Here is a 24361-nt window from a genome sequence, read left to right on the forward strand (position 1 = left end):
AGGAGGAAAGGTGTAAAAAGTATAGATAATTGCAAATCATGCCATCTATATCACAGCATTCTTTCATGCCAAAATGAAGAAAAACATGACTTAAGTGCAAATACAAAAATCTATCATGTTCAGTAGAATTATTTGATAAGGTCTTTCACTTTTCCCCTCCTTTGCGTTTCTACCACCAACATTGTAGGCTTTCCTACTAGCTTTATATACGATTAATCCATTACCTTTACTATATATTTATGTCTACCAGTAATCAAGGGGCATCTCCTGGGCCCCTTGTTGCAAAAACCTGAGCACCAGATGTACAAACTAGGGCACCAGATGTATGTAAAAGCTCCTGTCCCAGAGATACTGATTCTCTGGAGCATGGCTGGGGGAGAGCACGAAGACAGTGCCTGCCTCCATAGTCTCTGGAAAGGATGGCCATCAGCCCTCAGGTGTATGTTTAATTAGAAGCTGGCCTCTCAGGCTGCATTTATAATGATAAGGTAATAGGCCACTTTCACGGAAGGACTGAACTCTGGGTCTGTTTCCTCTTGTGCCCTGGGGGTGGTAGCTGTTTAAGAACTCTTCTTTTCTTGGTTACAGACCTGTGGCACCCATAGGTGTAAGCCATTTGGCCACCCTCTGGTGTCCCCTGGTAGCAGCCACAAAAACTGGAGTGCCAGACAAAAATATGAGCTCCTTTCTAGGAGAAACCAGGGAATTGGGGGAAGGCAGAGGGAGAGTGCAAAGATGGTGTCCACTGGCCTCTAGTTGTGTGCCAGACCAGAAGCCTGCCCCTAGGCCAAAGCTCCTGGACAAGCAAATAGGCCTCCTTCACAGGAGGACTGGGGTGTGTTTCAGTCTGCTGTCTGTGCAGTGCCCTGGGGGTGGTAGGCTGCCAAGAAGAGTCTCTCCCATGGTTCCAGTCCTGTGAGACCCAGGATCGAAAGCCCCCTACCCTCCAGAGCCAGGTGATCAAGTGGAATCCCCTGGCGGCAGCCATAAAAACTGGGCCACAGACGCGTGTAAAAGCTCCCCTGCAAGAGATACTGGTGCTCTGGAGTGCGGAGCGGGGAGTGTGAAGACGGTGCCCTCCTGCTGCAATGAGGCAGAGAGAGAGCGTACAGATGGTGCCTGCTGGGAAAAGAAAGAGAACAACAACAACAAAAGGATGGAGCTCACTGGCTAGAGTGAGGCAGAGGTAGAGCCTCAGGATGACGCCCACAAGCCAGCAGGCTCTCAGCTGTGCTAAATTAGATGCCTGCTCCTCAGGCCGATGCTTTAGTGTTTGCAAGTGAGCCTCATTCGCACGAGGTCTGGGCGCCTCGTGATTGGGGCCTCCAGGGGGGTCCGAGCCCACGGGGCCTTTAAGAGCTGCTTCTCGTCATTTCCCCTGCAGCCTTGTGGGATTCCGTGACCTCGCTTGGTTTTCAAAGCTAGATATTTTGGGGCTCGGTTCTCAGGCGCAAATCTTAAAAGCTGGGGTGCCTGATAGGGGTCTCAAACCCTCACTCCTCAGGGGAAGCCCGGGGTCTGAGTTCCCTCCTGATTGTGGGCTGCTGCATCAGGGGTGGGATTTATGGCAGGATTGCATCCTAGGCCCTCCGACCCACTTCCGTGTGGGCCTTCCCTACTTTGCCTGGTGTGTAGGAGTTGTTAGGCGGTTTTTAGTTTTTATTTTGTTTTTGGTTTGTTTGTTTGTTTTTGAGAGATAGTTGTTTCAGGTATAGCTACAGAATCAGTGTGTCTCCTGGGAGGGGGTGAGCCCAGCATCCTCCTACATCGCCATCTTGACACCATCAGCTCTTTACTATTGAAATTCCCACCTGGCTCATCTCTCTGATGGGAATCCAGAACCATGGACCAGGATTGTGAAGGGAAGACCTGGGAGAGTCTGGAACCTCTCCCACAACGTTTGTTGCCTTTCCCCACCCCCCTCTTTTGTAGCAGTCATCAGTTAACATCCCTTAAAAGGGAAGCAGCCTGTGTGCTTATTATCTACAGGGACAGCAAAGCAGGAAGAGGAAGAGGAGAGGGCTGCTCTTGCTGCAGCTGATTTTCAGAGAAGGGCAGAACTCCAAGGGCTGAGGCAGAGGGAGGCAGCTTTTGGAAAAAGGGAAAAGAAAATGAGAGGAGGAGGACCCAGGGAGCAGGTATGAGCCAAAAGTGTCCAGGGGCTCACAGATACTGGGGTGGAGATTTCTGACCCATAGTTCCTTCCATGGTGGAGTTCTAGAAGAAGCTGGTGGCTTTTTGCTCTCTTGAGGACAGTCTGTCTGCAAGAGATCAGTCCTTTTGTAAAACATTCTCAGTTAATACTTCCCAAAGCTGTCTGCACATTAGAATTACCTTAAGAACTTTATTTTTATTTTATTTTACTTTTCCTAGAAAGGGAGCATGGGAGTTAATTTATCTTAGAACTTGCATGTCTGAAAGGTCTTTGATCTCTCTTTCACATGGTGGGCCATTTGGCTGGACATACACTTCTTTTTTTTTTTATTGAGATATAGTTGATTTACAATATTAGTTTCAGGTGTACAACATAGAAATTCAAAATTTTTATAGGTTATACTCCATTTAAAGTTATTATAAAATATTGGCTATGTTCCCTGTGCTGTACAATATATACTTGGATATTATTCCTTTTATACATAGTAGTTTGTTCCTCTTAATTCCCTACCCCTATCTTGCCCCTCCCCCCAACCCTCTCCCCACTGGTAACCACCAATTTTTTCTCTATATCTGTGAGTCTGTTACTTTTTGTAAGATTCATTAGTTTGTTGTATTTTTTAGATTCCACTTATATGTGATATCATACAGTATTTGTTTTTCTCTGACTTACTTCACTAAGCATAATACCCTCTAAGTCCATCCACGTTGTTGCAAATGGCAAAATTTCATTCTTTTTTGAGGTTGAGTAGTATTCCACTGTATGTATGTGTGGGTGTGTGTATAGATATATAAAATCTCACATCTTCTTTATCCATTCATCTGTTGATGGACATGTAGGTTGCTTCCATATCTTGGCTACTGTGAATAGTCCTACTATGAACATAGGGGTGCATTTATCTTTTTGAATTAGTGTTTTCATTTTTTTCAGATATATACCCAGGAGTGGAATTGCTGGGTCATAAGATAGCTCTATTTTTAGTGTTTTGAGGAATATCCATACTATTTTCCACAGTGGCGGCACCAATTTACATTCCTACCAACCATGTATGAGGGTTCCTTTTCTCCACATCCTTACCAACACTTGTTAATTGTGTTCTTGTTGATAACAGTCATCCTGGGAGGTGTAAGGTGATATCTTATTGTGGTTTTAATTTGCATTTCTCTGATGATTAATGATGTTGAGCATCTTTTCAGGTGCCTGTTAGCCATCTGTATGTCTTCTTTGGAGAAATGTCTATTCGGGTCTTCTGCCCATTTTTTTTTTTTTTAATATTGAGTTGTATGAGCTATTTATGTATTTTGGATATTAACTCCTTATCACTCATATCATTCGCAAATATCTTCTCCCATTCAGTAGGTTGTCTTCAGTTTTGTCATGTTTTCCTTTGCTGTGCAAAAGCTTTTAAATTTAATGAGGTCCCATATGTTTATTTTTCTTTTGTTTCCTTTGCTTTAGGAGACCAGATCCAAAAAATATTGCTATGGTTTATGTCAGAGTGTTCTGCCTATGTTTTCCTCTAAGAATTTTATGGTTTCATGTCTTACATTTAGGTCTTTAATCCATTTTGAGTTTATTTTTTTATATAAACTTCTGTATTCCCTAACAAGAGAATGTTCTAATTTCATTCCTTTACATGTAGCTGTCCAGGTTCCCCAGCACCACTTTTTGAAGAAACTGTCTTTTCTCCATTGTATATTCTTGCCTCTTTTGTCATAGATTAATTGACCATAAGCGTGTGGCTTTGTTTTTGGGCTTTCTATCCTGTTGCATTGATCTATGTGTCTGGTTTTGTGCCTGTACCATACTGTTTTGATTACTGTAGCTTTGTAGTGTAGTCGGAAGTCAGGGAGCATAATTCCTTCAGTTCTGTTCTTCTTTCTCAAAATTGTTTTGTCTACTTGGGGTCTTTTATGGTTCCATACAAATTTTAGAATTATTTATTCAGGTTCTGTGAAAAATGCCATTGGTAACTTGATAGGGATTGCACTGAATCTGCAGATTGCCTTGCATAGTATGGTCATTTTAACAATATTTGTTCTTCCAATCCATGAACACAGTATATGCTTCCATTTGTGTTATCTTCCATTTCTTTCGTAAGTGTCTTATAGTTTTCTGAGCATAGGTCTTTTCCCTCCTTAGGTATGTTTATTCCTAAGTATTTTATTCTTTTTGATGTGATGGTAACTGAAATTGTTTTCTTAATTTCTCTTTCTGGTAGTTTGTTGTTAGTGTATAGAAATGCAACAGATTTCTATATATGAATTTTGTATCCTGCAACTTAACCAAGTTAGTCAATGAACGCTAGTAGTTTTTTTTTTTTAACATCTTAATTGGAGTATAATTGCTTTACAATGGTGTGTTTGTTTCTGCTTTATAACAAAGTGAATCAGTTATACATATACATATATGCCCATATCTCTTCCCTTTTGCATCTCCTTCCCTCCTACCCTCCCTATCCCAACCCTCTAGGTGGTCACAGAGCACCGAGCTAATCTCTCTGTGCTATGCAGCTGCTTCCCACTAGCTATCTATTTTATATTTGATAGTGTACATATGTCCATGCCACTCTCTCACTTTGTCCCAGCTTACCCTTCCCCCTCCCCATATCCTCAAGTCCATTCTCTAGTAGGCCTGCACCTTTATTCCCATCTTGCCTCTAGGTTCTTCATGACCTTTTTTTTTCTTTTCTTGGATTCCATATATATGTGTTAGCGTACGGTATTTGTTTTTCTCTTTCTGACTTACTTCACTCTGTATGACAGACTCTAGGTCCATCCACCTCACTACAAATAACTCAATTTCGTTTCTTCTTATGGCTGAGTAATATTCCATTGTATACATGTGCCACATCTTCTTTATCCATTCATCTGTTGATGGACACTTAGGTTGCTTCCATGTCCTGGCTATTGTAAATAGAGCTGCAATGAACATTTTGGTACATGACTCTTTCTGAATTATGGTTTTCTCAGGGTATATGCCCAGTAGTGGGATTCCTGGGTCGTATGGTAGTTCTATGTTTAGTTTCTAAAGGAACCTCCATACTGTTCTCCATAGTGGCTGTATCAATTTACATTCCCACCAACAGTACAAGAGGGCTCCCTTTTCTCCACACCCTCTCCAGCATTTATTGTTTGTAGATTTTTTGATGATGGCCATTCTGACTGGTGTGAGATGATATCTCATTGTAGTTCTGAGTTGCATTTCTCTAATGATTAATGATGTTGAAAATTCTTTCATGTGCTTGATGGCAATCTGTATATCTTCTTTGGAGAAATGTCTATTTAGGTCTTCTGCCCATTTTTGGATTGGGTTGTTTTTTTTTTGTTACTGAGCTGCATGAGCTGCTTATAAATTTTGGAGATGAATCCTTTGTCAGTTGCTTCATTTGCAAATATTTTCTGCCATTCTGAGGGTTGTCTTTTCGTCTTGTTTATGGTTTCCTTTGCTGTGCAAAAGCTTTGAAGTTTCATTAGGTCCCATTTCTTTATTTTTGTTTTTATTTCCATTTATCTATGAAGTGGATCTAAAAGGATCCGGCTGTGGTTTATGTCATAGAGTGCTCTGCCTATGTTTTCCTCTAAGAGTTTAACAATGTCTGGCCTTACATTTAGGTCTCCAGTCCATTTTCAGTGTATTTTTGTGTATGGTGTTAGGGAGTGTTCTAATTTCATTATTTTACATGTAGCTGTCCAGTTTTCCCAGCACCACTTATTGAAAAGGGTGTCTTTTCTTGCTTCCTTTATCAAAGATAAGGTGACCATATGTGCATGGGTTTATCTCTGGGCTTTCTATCCTGTTCCATTGATCTATCTTTCTGTTTTTGTGCCAGTACCATACTGTCTTGATTACTGTAGTTTTGTAATATAGTCTGAAGTCAGGGAGACTGATTCTCCCAGCTCCATTTTTCTTTCTCAAGATTGCTTTGGCTATTTGGGGTCTTTTGTGTTTCCACACAAATTGTGAGATATTTTGTTCTAGTTCTGTGAAAAATGCCATTGGTAGTTTGATAGGGATTGCATTGAATCTGTAGATTGCTTTGGGTAGTATAGTCATTTTCACAATATTGATTCTACCAATCCAAGAACATGGTATATCTCTCCATCTATTTGTATCATCTTTAATTTCTTTCATCAGTGTTTTATAATTTTCTGCATATACATCTTTTGTCTCCTTAGGTAGGTTTATTCCTATATATTTTATTCTTTTTGTTGCAATGGTAAATGTGAGTGTTTTCTTAATTTCACTTTCAGATTTTTCATCATTAGTGTACAGGAATGTAAGAGATTTCTGTGCATTAATTTTGTATCCTGCTACTTTACCAAATTCATTGATTAGCTCTAGTAGTTTTCTGGTAGCATCTTTAGGATTCTCTATGTATAGTATCATGTCATCTGCAAACAGTGACAGCTTTACTTATTCTTTTCCGATTTGGATTCCTTTTATTTCCTTTTCTTCTCTGATTGCTGTGGCTAAAACTTCCAAAACTATGTTGAATAAGAGTGGTGAGAGTGGGCAACCTTGTCTTGTTCCTGATCTTAGTGGAAATGCTTTCAGTTTTTCACCATTGAGGACGATGTTGGCTGTGGGTTTGTCACATATGGCCTTTATTATGTTCAGGAAATTTCCCTCTATGCCTACTTTCTGGAGGGTTTTTATCATAAATGGGTGTTGAATTTTGTCGAAAGCTTTCTCTGCATCTATTGAGATGATCATATCATTTTTCTCATCCAGTTTGTTAAAATGGTGTATCACGTTGATTGATTTGCATATATTGAAGAATCCTTGCATTCCTGGGATAAACCCCACTTGATCATGGTGTATGATCCTTTTCATGTGCTGTTGGATTCTGTTTGCCAGTATTTTGTTGAGGATTTTTGCTTCTATGTCCATCAGTGATATTGGCCTGTAGTTTTCTTTCATTGTGACATCTATAACTGGTTTTGGTGTCAGGGTGATAGTGGACACGTAGAATGAGTTCGGGAGTGATCTTCCATCTGCTATATTTTGGAAGAGTTTGAGAAGGATAGGTGTTAGCTCTTCTCTAAATGTTAGATAGAATTCGCCTGTGAAGCCATCTGGTCCAGGGCTTTTGTTTATTGGAAGATTTTTAATCACAGTTTCAATTTCAGTGCTTGTGATTGGTCTGTTCATATTTTTTATTTCTTCCTGGCTCAGTCTCGGAAGGTTGTGCATTTCTAGGAATTTGTCCATTTCTTCCAGGTTGTCCATTTTATTGGCATATTGTTGCTTGTAGTAGTCTTTCATGATCCTCTGTATTTCTGCTGTGTCAGTTGTTACTTCTCCATTTTTCATTTCTAATTCTATTGATTTGAGTCTTCTCCCTTTTTTTCTTGATAAGTCTGGCTAATAGTTTATCAATTTTCTTTAACTTCTCAAAGAACCAGCTTTTACTTTTATTGATGTTTGCTATTGTTTTCTTCATTTCTTTTTCATTTATTTCTGATCTGATCTCTATGATTTCTTTCCTTCTGCTCACTTTGGGGCTCTTTTGTTCTCCTTTCTCTAATTGATTTAGGTGTACAGTTAGGTTGTTTATTTGAGACATTTCTTGTTTCTTAAGGTAGGATTATATTGCTATAAACTTCCCTCTTGGAACTGTTTTTGCTGCATTCCATAGGTTTTGGGTCATCCTGTTTTCATTGTCATTTGTTTCTAAGTATTTTTTGATTTCCTCTTTGATTTCTTCAGTGATCTCTTGGTTATTAAGTAGTATATTCTTTTTTTTTTTTTTTTGGCAGTACGCGGGCCTCTCACTGTTGTGGCCTCTCCCGTTGTGGAGCACAGGCTCCAGACGCGCAGGCTCAGCAGCCATGGCTCACGGGCCTAGCCACTCCGCGGCATGTGGGATCTTCCCAGACTGGGGCATGAACCCGTGTCCCCTGCATCGGCAGGTGGACTCTCAACCACTGCGCCACCAGGGAAGCCCTAAGTAGTGCATTCTTTAGCCTCCATGTGTTTGTATTTTTTACAGACTTTTTCCTGTAATTGATACCTAGTCTCATAGGGTTGGTTGGAAAAGGTACTTGACACGATTTCAATTTTCTTAAATTTACCAAGGCTTGATTTGTAACCCAAGATATGAACTAACCTGGAGAATGTTCCATGAGCACTTGAGAAGAAAGTGTATTCTGTTGTTTTTGGATGGAATGTCGTATAAATATCAATTAAATCTGTCTGGTCTATTGTGTCTTTTAAAGCTTTTGTTTCCTTATTAATTTTATGTCTGGATGATCTGTCCATTGGTGTAAGTGAGGTGTTAAAGTCCCCCGGTATTATTGTGTTACTGTCGATTTCGTCTTTTATAGCTGTTAGCAGTTCCCTTATGTATTGAGGTGTTCCTATGTTGGGTGCATATATATTTATAATTGTTATAACTTCTTCTTGGATTGATCCCTTGGTCATTATGTAGTGTCCTTCCTTGTCCTTGTAACATTCTTTATTTTTAAGTCTATTTTTTTCTGATGTGAGTATTGCTACTTCAGCTTTGTTTTGATTTCCATTTGCATGGAATATCTTTTTCCATCCCCTCACTTTCAGTCTGTATGTGTCCCTAGGTCTGAAGTGGGTCTCTTGTAGACAGCATGTTTATGGGTCTTGTTTTTGTATCCATTCAGCAAGGCTGTGTCTTAATCCATTCACGTTTAAGGTAATTATCAATATGTATGTTCATATGACCATTTTCTTAATTGTTTTGGGTTTGTTTTTGTAGGTCCTTTTCTTCTCTTGTGTTTCCCACTTACAGAAGTTCCTTTAGTATTTGTTGTAGAGCTGGTTTTGTGGTGCTGAATTCTCTTAGCTTTTGCTTGTCTGTGAAGCTTGTGATTTCTCCATCGAATCTGAATGAGATCTTTGCTGGGTAGAGTAATCTTGGGTGTAGCTTCTTTCCTTTCATCACTTTAAATATATCATGCCACTCCCTTCTGGCTTGTAGAGTTTCTGTTGAGACATCAGCTGTCAACCTTATGGGAATTCCCTTGTATGTTATTTGTCATTTTTCCCTTTTGCTTTCAATAATTTTTCTTTGTGTTTAGTTTTTGTCAATTTGATTACCATGTGTCTTGGTGTGTTTCTCCTTGGGTTTATCCTGCCTGGGACTCTCTCTGCTTCCTGGACTTGGGTGGCTATTTCCTTTCCCATGTTAGGGAAGTTTTCGACTATAATCTCTTTAAAGATTTTCTTGGGTCCTTTCTCTCTCTCTTCTCCTTCTGGGACCCCTATAATGTGATTGTTGGTGTGTTTAGTGTTGTCCCAGAGGTCTCTTAGGCTGTCTTCATTTCTTTTCATCCTTTTTTCTTTTTTCTGTTCCATGCAGTGATTTCCACCATTCTGTCTTCCAGGTCACTTATCCGTTCTTTTGCCTCAGTTATTCTGCTATTGATTCCTTGTAGTGTATTTTTCATTTCAGTCATTGTATTGTTCATCTGTTTTTTTTTTGTTGTTCTTTAATTCTTCTAGGTCTTTGTTAAACATTTCTTGCATCTTCTCAATCTTTGCCTCCATTCTTTTTCCCACATCCTGGATCATCTTCACTATAATTATTCTGAATTCTTTTTCTGGAAGGTTGCCTATCTCCACTTCATTTAGTTGTTTTTCTGGGGTTTTATCTTGTTCCTTCATCTGGTACATAGCCCTCTGTCTTTTCATCTTGTCTATCATTCTGTGAATGTTGTTTTTGTTTCACAGGCTACAGGATTGTAGTGCTTCTGCTGTCTGCCCTCTGGTGGATGAGGCTAACTAAGTGGCTTGTGCAGGTTTCCTGATGGGAGGGCCTGGTGGTGGATAGAGGGGACTGTTGCTCTGGTGGGCAGAGCTCAGTAATACTTTAATCCGCTTTACTGCTGTTGGGTTGGTCTGCATTCCCTCCCTGTTGGTTGTTTGGCCTGAGGCAACCCAACACTGGAGTCTACCTGGGCTCTTTGGTGGGGCTAATGGCAGACTATGAGAGGGCTCATGCCAAGGAGTACTTCCCAGAACTTCTGCTGGCAGTGTCCTTTTCCCCATGGTGAGCCACAGCCACCACCCGCCTGTGCTGGAGACCCTCCAACACTGGCAGGTAGGTCTGGTTCAGTCTCCCCTGGGGTCACTGCTCCTTCCCCTGGGTCCCGATGCACACACTACTTTGTGTGTGCCCTCCAAGAGTGGAGTCTCTGCTTCCCCCTGTCCTGTCAAAGTCCTGCAATCATCCCACTAGCCTTCAAAGTCTGATTCTCTAAGAATTCCTCCTCCCGTTGCTGGAACCCCAGGTTGGGAAGCCTGATGTGGGGCTCAGAACCTTCACTCCAGTGGGTGGACTTCTGTGATATAAGTGTTCTCCAGTCTGTGAGTCACCCACCCAGCACTTATGGGATTTGATTTTACTATGATTGCGCCCCTCCTACCATCTCATTGCGGCTTCTCCTTTGTCTTTGGATGTGGGGTATCTTTTTTGGTGAGTTCCAGTGTCTTCCTGTCGATGATTGTCCAGCAGCTAGCTGTGATTCTGGTGTTCTCACAAGAGGGAGTGAGAGCACGTCATTCTACTCCGCCATCTTGGTTCAGGCCCGATAACAGTATTTTTGAAGTCTTATATTCCAGGCACTGTGCTGTCAGCTTTATATGTTGTATCTTATTTAATCTGTAGAGAGTACTGTGGACAAAAAAATGTTGCGTGCCATTCCAGTAAACAATGAAAGCTGTCCCCATCAAGCCATCACCCACTGCAGCTGCCCTCATGGTGTGCCCTGCAGGGAATTCTAAATATATCCTGGCATGCCCTCCTGGCCTGTAAAATATCCACTGATTAAACTGTGGGAGTCCCTTGTATGCAACTAGTTGGTTTTCCCTTGCTGTTTTAAGATTCTTTTTCTATCTTTAATTTTTGGCATTTAATTACAGTTTGTCTTGTTTTGGTTCTCATTGGGTTGATCTTGTTTGGGACTCTGTCTTCCTGAATCTTGATGTCTGTTTCCTTTTCCAGATTAAGGAATTTTCAGCTATTATTTCTTTTAGTAAATTCTCTGCCCCTCTCTCTCTTCTCTTTTTGGGACTCCTATCTTTCAATTTTTAGTATGCTTGATGTTATCTTAGAGGTCTCTTGAGCTGTGCTCATTTTAAAAAGTTCTTTTTTCTTTTTTTTTTTTTCTGTTCAGCTCATATGATTTCCACTACTCTGTCTTCCAGTTCACTGAGTCGTTCTTCTAATTTACTGTTGATTCCTTCTAGTGTATTTTTTATTTTACTTATTGTATTCTTCAGTCTTTTGATTCTTCTTTATATTTTCTAACTCTTTGTTAAACTTCTCACTGTGTTCATCCATTCTTCTCCTGAGTTCACTGAGCATCTCTATAATCATTACCTTGAACTCTTTATTATATAGATTGCTTATCTCCACTTCATTTAGTTTTTTCTGAGGTTTTATCTTGTTCTTTTATCCCCTAATTTTGCCTAACTCTCTGTGTTTCTTTGTATGTATTAGGTAGGTTGTTTACATTTCATGATCTTGGAGAAGTAGCCTTATGTAGGAGACATCTTACAGGACTCAGTAGCACATTCTCCTCTTGTCACCAGAGCTAAATGCTCCAGGGGAGTGTTTCTTATGTGGGCTTCATGGACACTTCTGTTGTTGTGGGACTGACTACTGTGGGTGTGTTTTTAGACCTAGCTGGCCCCCTTCATGGTTGCCTGACAGGTCTTGCCTTTTCCTGAGGCTGTTGGCTACTGGTAGGCAGAGCTACATCATAGAGTCCCTGACTGTAGGGGCTGGGGATTTTTTGGGCTGGTGGCAGCCTAATGGGTGGGGCTGGGTCCCTGTGCAGCTGGCTACTTGGTCTGAGGAGTCCTGGGACTGATGCTGACCTGCTATTGGGTGGGTAAGCCCCTGATTCTAATAGACTAGATTGGGGAGTCCAAAATGGTGCTTGTCAGCCCCAGTGTCCTTGTGGTAGAATGAGCTGCCAAAAATGGCTGCTGCCAGCCTCTGTGTTCACAGCAGGAATCCTAGTTGCCTCTTGCCTCTCTGAGAAGCTCTACAAGATCAGCAAGTGGGACTGACCCAATCTCCCTTCAAACTACTGCCTCTGTACTGGGTCTTAGAGTGTGTGAGATTTTACATTCACCTTTTAAAAGCGGAGTGTCTGTTTCCTACAACCCTCTGGCTATCTCATACATAGTTCTTGCTAGCCTGCAAAGCCACTACTTGGGGCTCATCTTCCCAGTGTAGGACCCTCCTCCCCCAGCTTGGGAACCTGATATGGGTCTCAGAGCCTTCACTCTTTGGGAAGAACTTCTTCCCTCTGTCCTCCCATTTGTGGGTTGCCCACCTGAGGGTATGAGTCTTGACTATACCATGTCTCCACCCCTCCTACCCATCTCACTTATTTAAAATATTTACTTATTTAAAATATTTTATATAAATATTTTAAATAAGTAAATAATTTAAAATAAATAAATATTTTAAATAAGTAAATAAATATTTTAAATAAGTAAATACTTAATATAAGTATTTACTAATTTAAAGTATTTTCTGCTAGTCTTCAGGTCATTCTAATCCATAGTCACTCTGTAAATAGTTGTCATTTTTGTGTGCTTATGGGAGGAGGTAAGTTCAGGGTCTTCCTACTCTGCCCTCTTGGCTATAACCCTCCCATCTTGGCTACTCCCTCTTACATTTGCACTATTTTAACTGTATATTATTTTGCTTCACTAGTGAATTTTTAAAATATTTTATGTACATATCTGTGAATAAAACATGTTCCCAAGTAGGCTGTGTTTTAAATGCTCTTATTGAGACTTTTACTGGAGTTTCAGACAGTTTAGTATATTATGGTGGATGATTCAATGTAACTTTCTTTACATTGACAACTCATATCACAATAGTTTTCTGCACACTGTCTCAGGTCTTGAATTTGGAGTTACTTTGAGGTTCTGTTTGCTTGGAGTCTCTCTTCAGGTCTCCACACTGAGAACTGGAGCTCTAATGGTATTAAAAGAGGCTAGATAAGGAGGAACCAGGGCCTGGTAGATAAATACAGCCTATGAGGGAATGAGGCCCACACCTGGGGAAAGATGCAGCTGTTGGAAGTGGGGAGAGTGGAGCTTGCAGGGGCGTGGAAATCAGCATGATTCAGAGGCCTAAGGATGCTCAGGAACTGGACTGCAGTCCCTGGAGGTGGGGGATTGCCTGGTAAGAGCGACTTAGAGCCCCAGACTTCAAGGGGTGTGTTCCAGGCAGAGACTTACACAAAAGGCTAGGTGTGGGAGAGAAGGTTACCCAGCTTCTGGGGTACCTGGAGGTTAAGGGGTTGGACTGAATGTCCCAACCCTCTAATTAGATGGTAAGCTCTATTGGCAACAAGCCCCCATCCTTAGATGCTCTCCAAAAGTCACCTCATTAACATAACAAAAGACAAGCCACCTCAATTGCTTTCATCACTTAGGAAATTCCAAGGGTTTTAGGAGCTCTGTGCCAGTAACAGAGATGAAGACCACGTTTATATTTGTTATTATAAGTCACAATATCCCAGGAACAAAATTTATTAAACACTAACAATATGGTAGGCATTGCGCTAGGTACTGGGGATAAAGCTGTGAATGAGACAGACACAGTCTCTGTTCTTAGGGAGTTTAGAGTCTTAAGGAGAAGATAGATATCATTAAACAGAAAATTACAAGTAATTAGGTAAATTACAAGAGTATAGGGAAGTAGAGGCTGCAGAAATATATGAGCCTTGAACCTTAGTTTCAGTAAGATGAAGATGTACGGTATCAGAAAAGGAGTAGATTGGTCCTGGGATCTTGTGGGTAGGGGCTGAGTTGAAGGATCTGTGGGTAGAGGAAGCTGGGCCTAGACAGTGGAAGTTTGGCTTTAAGGTCCTAGGTACTTCCTCTCAGAACCCCCATGGGATAATCTCTCTCTACTCTTTGTGTTATTTCTATGCAAGAAGCTACGTATTTGTGCTTGTCCAAGTTTAACTTCTATCTGCCCATCAGGTAGAAAATATCACACTGTGTAGGTGAACTCTAAGACTCAAGATAAAATGTGATTTCTAACAAAAATACTTTATTTAGAACATAGTGATTAAATGAAGTTACTTCCCCAAATATGTGTAGTCTAGGGTAATCTGAATTTTCTCAAGTTCAAATTTGAGGTTTTGTAGAAGGATGGTAGACAGTGAGGACTACCTAATGTTTGCACTGTTATGTGCACTGTGATATATCACAGTCACTCAAGGTAGTGTTGACTATTCTATAGAATGGGTACATTTAATTACCTTATTTATTCACACAGTTTTCTCCATACCAGCAATTGAGTCCTGTTCATGCCTACTTTGATTTTGAAAAAAAAAAAAAAAAAAAAAAAAGAAAGGATTTACAATGCAGACAGACTTCTTGGGTGATGAAGGTGGTAGTGCTGTTGGTGGTTGGTATGGGGGAGGGGAGAATAAGAGAGCAGCAAAGGGAGAAAAACATATATAAAAAGTGACTGGAAAGTGATTTTTTTACTAAATTTTTTTCTTTCTAATTTATGGTTTGACATTGGAATATTTGTAGTTAGTGAAATTCAGTTGACTTTATAAGATACACTTCTTATGTGATAGTTCATCCTGGCATTGTGTCTTCAGTTCCAGTACCTGTCAACAGGTGGGCAGTGGTGCCCTTCAGGGTGTAACAGTGTGGCTAACTGGTGAGTGAACACATATTTCATTTGGTTATCTATATCTATATATCTCTATATATGTATATATGGACAAGTGATGCCTCATGACTTGCTAACCGCATATACATATCTGCCACATCTCTGATCATTTCTTAGTGTACATTTCCAGAAATGGGAGGATTAAGTCCCGAGGTGGAACCCACGTATAAGTTGTTTGGAACACTGCCAGGCTGCCCTCCAGAGAGGCTGCACCAGTCCACCCTCTTACCTCCAGTGTATGAAAGAGACTGTCCCAGCATGGTTTACAGATTGCAGAAGGAGGAAAAGTGATAGATTCTCTCCACGGCTAGAGTGATACTGAGATGAGCATTACAGTTGGCAGGCTGTGCTCACAGCCTTTACCACAATGTTGATAATTAAGTTGATCAGTGGGAACTTTGGTAAAAGAATAGCTTTAAAACTTGTCACCAGGTGTGGTACAGTAGAAAGATCATTAAAGTGGCACGCAGGAGGCCTGGCTTTGGGATTTAATAAATGTTAGATTCCTTTCAGTTCCCTCTCCCCTCTCTGACTATCACTTGTTTCTAAGATGGCACCCCTCTCACCTTTAACCCTGTGTACGGCAATAAGGGGCATGTGTGATATTTCATGAGAGAAGCCTGGTGACCATTCTTAACAGAGGAGGGACAGTAGATGCTCATGGTGCAGACAGACAAAAAAATGAGACTATTCTTGTGTCTCTGTTGTTTGTTATGCCTTTCCTGGCAATATGCATTTTTACCCTCAGAGACAGTGATTCAGATCTTACCCCAGGCCCACATTCACTCTGAGGAGTTTCCAATAACTGGAGCAAAATGCTGCTGGTAGTTAGCCAAGGTGTTTAAATGCCACTTGGTTATTGATCACTTCTGAGTCATGATGATGCACCACGAAGCTCAGCCTTCAAAGGACACAGTGGCTCTCCTCAGCCTACACTGCACAAAGATAGTTGCATAACTTGCCATCCCTTGGAATGAGTCATCCCAGAATATTCTGGCATAGGCAATCTAGTCATCTCTCTAAATGTTGCTTTTCTAGAAAAATTTACTCATTGATTGGTAAGAGCCAGGGATATGGGGCAGCCGCATTTGGATAGCCCATTGGCTGGCACTAATAGGTTCTTACTGGGTGCACAAAACATAATGAAAGAATAAACAGGAAAGTATTCATGGGAAGATTGACATTAACACATTGCTTGATTCCGTGTCTATAATATGTATGAGAAGCCTCTTGCAGTGCGTGATGCAGAGGACATCCATGTAAGTGCTCCGGTAAAGCATGAACAAAAGCTATGGGAATATAGAATTCAGAATCCCCCCAAAAAGAATTGTTATTGGTCCTTCAAGGCCTAATCCCTGAGGTGAGAAGTATGTACTTTTATTTCGTCTGTGCAATATTTCAATTATAATGATAATACTCACTGAATACTTTCCACATACTAGATACATACTGTTTTATTCAATCTTCACAGCTTGATGAGGTAGGATCCATGATCATCATCCCCATTTTACCGATGAGGCAACTGAGACACAGAGGGTAAATTACCCAATGGTATTTGGCTGCAAAGTGGGAGGGCTGGGCTTCACCCCAAGGCAAGCCTGACTCTAGAGCCTCCACTGTCATGCAACACACAAGTCCTATTCTGTGTTCTCAGTACCATGTCACAAAGATAATTCCCCCAAATGGACATCTGGTCACTTCCAGAAAAGAGAGAGGAGAGGAAGTGAACTCATTTCTACTTACCAATTAAATGACCTCATTTAGCAAAAGAAACAATTTTTTGGACAATTGTTTTTTGGACAATTTTAGGACAAAATATCTTGATCATGGAAAAATCAAACGGCCCTTTTAAACTAATATTTAAGCCACATTTGCTCCAGCCATGCTCTCTCCCTGTACGGGTGGTAGACTGACTAGCCTTTCTACTTTTCTCCTGGACATTTTGACATTTTATAGACATACAGAATGCATCTGTGAAGTGCTCATAATTTGAAGTCTCTGCATAGCACTCCTCCCTTTATTCCCTGCCATGATAAACATGTCCAGATAGCAAGTTCACGGAAGGTTGTGAGCTTTGAAGTCTTTGAAAAATCTGAAAATTATATGACAATATTGTATATGTAATCACTGGTGAGAGCAAGACAACATCTTCCTGAATGCCAGACACATGGCTCCTATAAATCCTCTGCTAAGAGCAGAGGTCCTGTTTACTTAAGCTCCAGGGTGGAATGGGCATGGTTAGCATCACAGTGATTGACACAATCAGGATATTCAAATGGAATTGCTGCTACTTGTGCGTATTTAAATGTCATGCTTAGATCAATAAATAGTTCAGAAGAAGAAAGTCTCCACACTCAAGGCTGGAGTAAATAAAACAGCTTCACCTTTCACTGAAATGTATGTGAGAGGATTATTAAATATCTGAGGACTGCACAGTTTAATCTTGGGGAGATAAAGTTTTATCAGCAAGAATTTGCACTCTTTTTGAGGCCCTTTGAAGTTACATCTGCGTTCCCTTAACTGGACTGAAAGTTTCCTAGTTGGATACAAGAGAAGCCTAGGAAATTTCTCTTTATGGTGCTCTGCTCCAATGGCATCAGTATTTACCTACAGTTTTATGTATGTCAGGTTTCAATTATGATGATCTATAAAAATATGTCCAGGAAGTAGACTCTTATTCCTTGTTCAGCATAAAGCATCTGCTTACTGTGTTGCTAGATAAAGTCCCATGTGGAAATCTTGCACTTGGGTTTTCAATCAGTTTGCTTCCCACACTTTTGGAAAAATATGTAATTTGTGCCCAGATTGATTTAAACTTGAAATAATCTAGGCGCATACACGAATGTGCACAGAAAAGGTCATCCAGATGGACAGATGTGACATGTCAAATGCTCTGGGTATATCTCAAGCAATTCCCACAAACCACAGTGAAAATCATTCATGGAAACAGGGTTAAAATGGAAATTTTCTGAAGTGTGATACCATCAAGTGATGGTGGTGTGATTAAAGATTGAGAGCAATATGGAAAGACTATTCAGAATACTGACAGAGGATAAAACCAAATGATGAAATCTAGAGTACCTCCTTGATCAACTTATAAGTTGAGAATATGTCACACAAAGTTTTTACTGTAGATGAAACTGAGAAAGTTTGAAAATGAATATGTCACAACTACATCTCAAAAGAGAAAAATAGCTTTCAGGTTTCAACCAGTTAAGGATTAAAGAGTGGGAACATAAAGCCTTTAAAACTTTCCTCTAATGTTAGATGTTGAGATGTTGAGGCTAATGTTAGATGTTGAGGCTCTGAGTTAAGACTGAGTCATTCTTGACAGCCCACCTTAACATTCAGGCATCCTGAAGGATCTGGTTAATACTGTGCAGCTTTTGTTTTACTTCTGTGAGAGTGAAAGTAACTTCACCTTCACATATGGTGAATCACAGAGTGACTGTTGTGCTTGAAATAGTATCTCCTCCTGCTTGGTGATGAGTTAGCTGCGACTGGTACATACAGCTCAAATACATGGAACAGAACTCGTTCCACCTTCTTTCTCCTGATTTTTGTCAATGTCACCAACATTATCTTAGCCATTAGGGCTCAGAACTTGGCAACATCTTTGTTTTTATTTTTATTTATTTTTATTGGGGTATAGTTGTTTTACAATGTTGTGTTAGTTTCTACTGTACAGTGAAGTGGAGTTCCCTGTGCTACACAGCAGGTCCTCATTAGTTACTATTTTATACATATTAGTGTACATATGTCAATCCCAATCTGCCAATTTGTCCCTCCTCCCTTTTCCCCCTTGGTGTCCATAAATTTGCTCACTATATCTGTGTCTCTATTTCAGCCTTGCAAACTTGTTCATTGGTACCATTTTCTAGATTCCATATATATGCATTAATATGCGATATTTGTTTTCCTCTTTCTGACTTACTTCACTCTGTATGACAGTCTCTAGATCCATCCACATCTCTACAAATGACCCAGTTTCGTTCCTTTTTATGGCTGAGTAATATTCCATTGTATATATGTACCACATCTTCTTTATCCATTCGTCTGTTGATGGGCATTTATGTTTCTTCCATGACCTGGCTATTTTAGATAGTGCTGCAATGAACATTGGGGTGCATGTGTCTTTTTGAATTATGGTTTTCTAAGGGTATATGTCCAGTAGTGGATTACTGGGTCGTATGGTAATTCTATTTTTAGTTTTTTAAGGAACCTCCATACTGTTCTCCATAGTGGCTGTATCAGTTTACATTCCCACCAACAGTGCAAGAGGGTTCCCTTTTCTCCACACCCTCTCCAGCATTTATTGTTTCTAGATTTTCTGATGATGCCCATTCTAACCAGTGTGAGGTGATACCTCATTGTAGTTTTGATTTGCATTTCTCTAATGATTAGTGACGTTGAGCAGCTTTTCAAGTGCTTCTTGGCCATCTGTATGTCTTCTTTGGAGAAATGTCTATTTAGGTCTTCAGCCCATTTTTGGATTGGGTTGTTTGTTTTTCTGATACTGAGCTGCATAAGCTGCTTGTATATTTTGGAGATTAATCCTTTGTCAGTTGCTTCATTTGCAAATATTTTCTCCCATTCTGAGGGTTGTCTTTTCATCTTGTTTATGGTTTCCTTTGCTGTGCAAAAGCTTTTAAGTTTCATTAGGTCCCGTTTGTTTGTTTTTGTTTTTATTTCCATTACTCTAGGAAGTGGGTCAAAAAGGATCTTGCTGTGATTTATGTCAAAGAGTGTTCTTCCTATGGTTTTCTGTAAGAGTTATATAGTGTTTGGTCTTACATTTAGGTCTTTAATCCATTTGGAGTTTATTTTTGTGTATGGTGTTAGGGAGTGTTCTAATTTCATTCTTTTACATGTAGCTGTCCAGTTTTCCCAGCACCACTTATTGAAGGGGCTGGCTTTTCTCCATTGTGTATCCTTGCCTACTTTGTCATAGATTAGTTGACCATATGTGCATGGGTTTATCTCTGGGCTTTCTATACTGTTCCATTGATCTATATTTCTGTTTTTGTGCCAGTACCATATTGTCTTGATTACTGTAGCTTTGTAGTATAGTCTGAAGTCAGGGAGTCTGATTCCTCCAGCTCTGTTTTTTTTTTTTTTCCTTCAAGATTGCTTTGGCTATTCAGGGTCTTTTGTGTCTCCATACAAATTTTAAGATTTTTTCTTCTAGTTCTGTGAAGAATGCCTTTGGTAGTTTGTTAGTGATTGCATTGAGTCTGTAGACTGCTTTGGATAGTATAGTCATTTTCACAATATTGATTCTTCCAATCCAAGAACATGGTATATCTCTCCATCTGTTTGTGTCATCTTTGTTTACTTTCATTAGTGTCTTATAGTTTTCTGAGTACAGGTCTTTTACCTACTTAGGTAGGTTTATTCCTAGGTATTTTATTCTTTTTGTTGCAATGGTGAATGGAACTGTTTTCTTAATTTCTCTTTCTGATCTTTCATTGTTAGTGTATAGGAATGCAAGATATTTCTGTGCATTAATTTTGTATCCTGCAACTTTGCCAAATTCATTGATTAGCTCTAATAGTTTTCTGGTGGCATCTTTAGGATCATCTATGTATAGTATCATGTCATATGCAAACAGTGACAGTTTTACTTCTTTTCCAATTTGTATTCCTTTTATTTCTTTTTCTTCTCCAATTGCCATGGCTAGGACTTCCAAAACTATGTTGAATAATGGTGGCGCAAGTGGACATCCTTGTCTTGTTCCGGATCTTAGAGGACATGCTTTCTGTTTTTCACCATTGAGAATGATGTTTGCTGTGTGTTTGTCATACATGGCCTTTATTATGTTGAACATCATCTTTGAATTTTCTCCTCCTTCTTTCCTTCCTGTTGCCAAATGTTGATTCTTTCTTTGGAATACTTCTTGAATCTATACTTTGTTGTCCATTTCCATTGACATTGCCTTAAATTAGGCAACTATTACCACTTGCCGAGATAATTGTAACACTATCGTATCTTCCTTAATTCCCATTAGTGCCTTCTATATGTTCAATTTGGCAGAGTGAAACACAGTATTTGATAATCTTTGCCTGTACTGTTTTTTGACTCCTCTGACTTTGCTCTTGCTGTTCTCTCAACCCAAGTGATTTTCACTCCCTATTGTTGTATACATAAATCATACCAACCCTTCAAACCCCAACACAAATGCTTTCTGTCCCCACAGTCTGTTCTGATTATGAGTCTCTTCTCTCTCCGTTTTTCCTTTCCCATCGTAACTTTCTTTCTCTCTTTACACGGGCACTTATCACTGCATAATTTGTCCTAATAATTTATTTTATGCTTTATTTCTTCTACTAAACTCCAACATTTTAATGTAAGACTCTATGTCTAATTAATCTTTATGTCTCCAGCACAAACTTAGAATGCCTGGTTCTGTACACTCTTCATCATGCAAATCATGCAATTCAGGAAATAGGATATTAATTACTTAATAGTACAGCCAGTGTCTAAATATTGTCAATAAATTGTCTATTTTTATGTCAGCTTCCTGGATGCCAAACCATAGGCTAATTGCTAAATTACTATTATAGTGTGACTGTTTTCATTAGGCATAGAGCCTGTGGTTTTTCATGTTAACTTTTTTTTAATCATTAAAGTTAATTTTAATAATACATTTTATTCGATTAAATACAGTATATCTGAAATATTACCATTTCAACTTGTACTCAATATAAACAATTACCAATGAGATATTTTACATTCTTTTTTTTTCATACTGAGTCTTTAAAATCAGGTGTGTGTTTTACATGGATAGTGCACCTCAATCCAGGTGCTTAATTTTCACTGGAGGTATTTGGTCTGTATTTAAATTTCATAAAATTTACCACTGGAAAAGTAGATTCACACACCCAGCTTGTTCCAAATATACTTAAAAGTTTTACAGTAACTGATTTGAGGATTAGTTTTTAATTTTAGATTAATAATAAATTTTAATTCAGTGATTTTTAAAAATTGAAGTATAGTATAAACAATACTGTGTTAGTTTCAGGTGTATAACAAAGTTATTTGGATATATACATAAATGTATATATATATATTTTTTTTCTCTTTGCATTAACTTTAAAAAATAACTGAAGGGACAAAATAAATCTGACAAACCATATAAAAATTTGGTCTAATATAAATATAATCAGTTAAAATTTCCGGAACAAAACATTTTTATTTCTGATATTAAGTATCTGAGAACATGCAAGAGTAATAGCAGCATGATTTTATAATTTTTTTGGAAGTACTACTAATTATATTATAATTGCTGTTAATTATACATATATGCATTGTTAGCATTATTCCTAATAATATTACTAATAGTTTGAAGATGAGGCTATTGAAGTATACCAATGCTTTTTGATATTGGTGTTAAAGATTAAATTATAAAGTTTCAGGGTGCTGCTGTCTTTCTTTACTAATTGTAATAAACTAGATTTTGTATTCCTAGCACATCAGTGGGGAATCAGACACGTCTCAGCTTTTGGGGATGAATAAACTCACACCAGCTCCTATAAGGAATGAAAGGAGGCATCATTACACAGAAACAGAGCTAGGTTAGGCACGTAGATTCCAGAACCAGACTTCCAGGTTCAAATTCCAGTTCTGGCTCCTTCTAGCTCTGCAATCTTATTAAAGTTCCTTAATATCTCTGTTTTTCCAATTCCTTATCTGCAAAAAGGCTTACTTCACAGGATTGTTGTAAGAAGGAACTGAGTTGCTATGTGTGAAGCACTTAGAACATAGTAAGTACTGCATAGCTATTAGGAGTTCTTACCTATCACTATTATTATGGAATGTTAGATTTAGGATGTCTGCTTAGACATTGTGGTTTGAGACTCTTGTTTTATAGATGAGGAAATTGGGACCCAAGGAGGTTGAGTGGCTTGCATCAGTGCCTGGGAAATCTCATCACAGGGGTCCTGGGCTCTTATATTCTGTGCTAAGCCCAGTGCTATGTGTGAGACATTGGGTTGCCACCCTCAGGTGTTGCAGGCCTGGACAAGTGGACAGGTGGAGATTACAGCAAGGCAAATGCCATGATGGGCAAGTGCAGCATCTTACAGGAGCTCAGAGAAACTCCAGATTTCTTACGTCCTTCTATTCTCCCTGCTCCTCTCGAAGATGTCATCTAGGTAAATGGAGGACTCATTTGATTCTGTTACAGTGAGGAGGTGAGAGCCTTGGATCCATGCTAGTGATTTCAGTGGCCTTGGCCTGCAGTGGCTAGGATTTCAGTTCCCCGGCCAGAGACTGAAGTCAGGCTGCGGCAATGAGAGCGCTGAATCCTAGACAGTAGACCACCAGGGACCAGTGATCAGTGACAAGGCCCTGGTCTGTCAGCTTTACAGAAAATGAATTTCTACAGAGGCAGAAAGCAGTGAAACAACTGAACTGTTTATTATGTGGAAAAGAGTACACGTGGATTGACACACGGGTGGGCTCAGAGAAAGAGTCGTGCCCTCGTGGTAGTTTGAATCACTTATATGGGGCATCTCTTCTGGGTTTCCTTTGGCCAATCATCTTGCTTTGCCAAATTCTGAGTTCGTATTTGGTTTATCTCAGGGTCCTCCCATGTGTGCTTGCGCATCTCTTAGCCAAGGTGGATTCTAGCAAAGAGGCCTATGGGTAGTGACATCACTTACTATGAGGTGACGCCCCCTCCCTTTTGACTTCTGAGGAGCCTTTCTGCACATGTGTAGTTGGGAAGGTCTCCTTGCCCTCGAGAATGAGAAATACGTGGTCTCTTAGCTAGGCAGGGCTCAGCTCCTCTTCATCTTGGAGTATCTGTCCACAGGGAACAAACTCCAGCTGCTAATCCTGGGGCCCATCTACCTCCTGGCTCACTAGGTCCTCTGGATTCTCTCTGCATGAGGAAATCTCCTCATCTTGACCCAGGCCTTGCCCTTCACCAGCCATGAGGGGGCAGGAATATAGCCTTAGGTGTCTGAAGCCCCTTTCCTCCTTCAGTGCTCTCCTGCTGCTCCATTCTTGCTGGATTTGATGCCATCGTGGACAAGAGCACCCTTTTGAGCAGGAGGAAACAAGCCACTAAGCCAGATTTCCTAGGTGCCTCTATATCTTTCAGGTCTCTCTTGAAGCTTACGCCCAAGCTAGGAATAAACCAGGACTTTGGTGTCTGCCTTCATTGTTCTCTGGTGTGACATAACCCCATGTCTCATTCTCCTGCTTTTCTGGGAACATATTCATGCCTGCTTCCCTTGACATACTGGGTACAAGATGAAACATTGGCTTACCAATAAGGGAATTTCTGAAAAACACCACCTTCCTTACCTAAGGACGCATAGGAACATGGGGATGCACCAGAAGTAGCTGCAACATCCACTCAGCCACTGGAGGTCACAGGCCTACAGTGAGACTGGAGCACATTCTACCTCAAGATGGCTCAGCATTCGTGGGGATGTGTTCAGAAATGGAGGGATGCACACCTTGTCATTGTTCATCTGGAATTCATATTTCCCCAAAGAAAG

At 40.0% G+C, this 24361-nt stretch overlaps 1 protein-coding gene across 2 annotated transcripts in view; it reads left to right on the top strand.

Annotated features, from left to right (window-relative positions):
* The first annotated feature begins 2027 nt into the window (after positions 1–2027).
* The window catches only part of ATP8B4 (ATPase phospholipid transporting 8B4 (putative)), a 295105-nt gene continuing 272771 nt past the window's right edge, over positions 2028–24361 (top strand). For both annotated transcript variants that reach the window (XM_029236307.1, XM_029236303.1), the window contains exon 1: positions 2028–2138. The gene's annotated coding sequence lies outside the window, so the exon portion shown is untranslated. The remainder of the gene's footprint in view (positions 2139–24361) is intronic.

The sequence above is a fragment of the Monodon monoceros genome, unplaced genomic scaffold, assembly GCF_005190385.1.
Source record: "Monodon monoceros isolate NGI ecotype Baffin Bay Population unplaced genomic scaffold, NGI_Narwhal_1 Super_Scaffold_21, whole genome shotgun sequence".
Classification (NCBI taxonomy): domain Eukaryota; kingdom Metazoa; phylum Chordata; class Mammalia; order Artiodactyla; family Monodontidae; genus Monodon; species Monodon monoceros.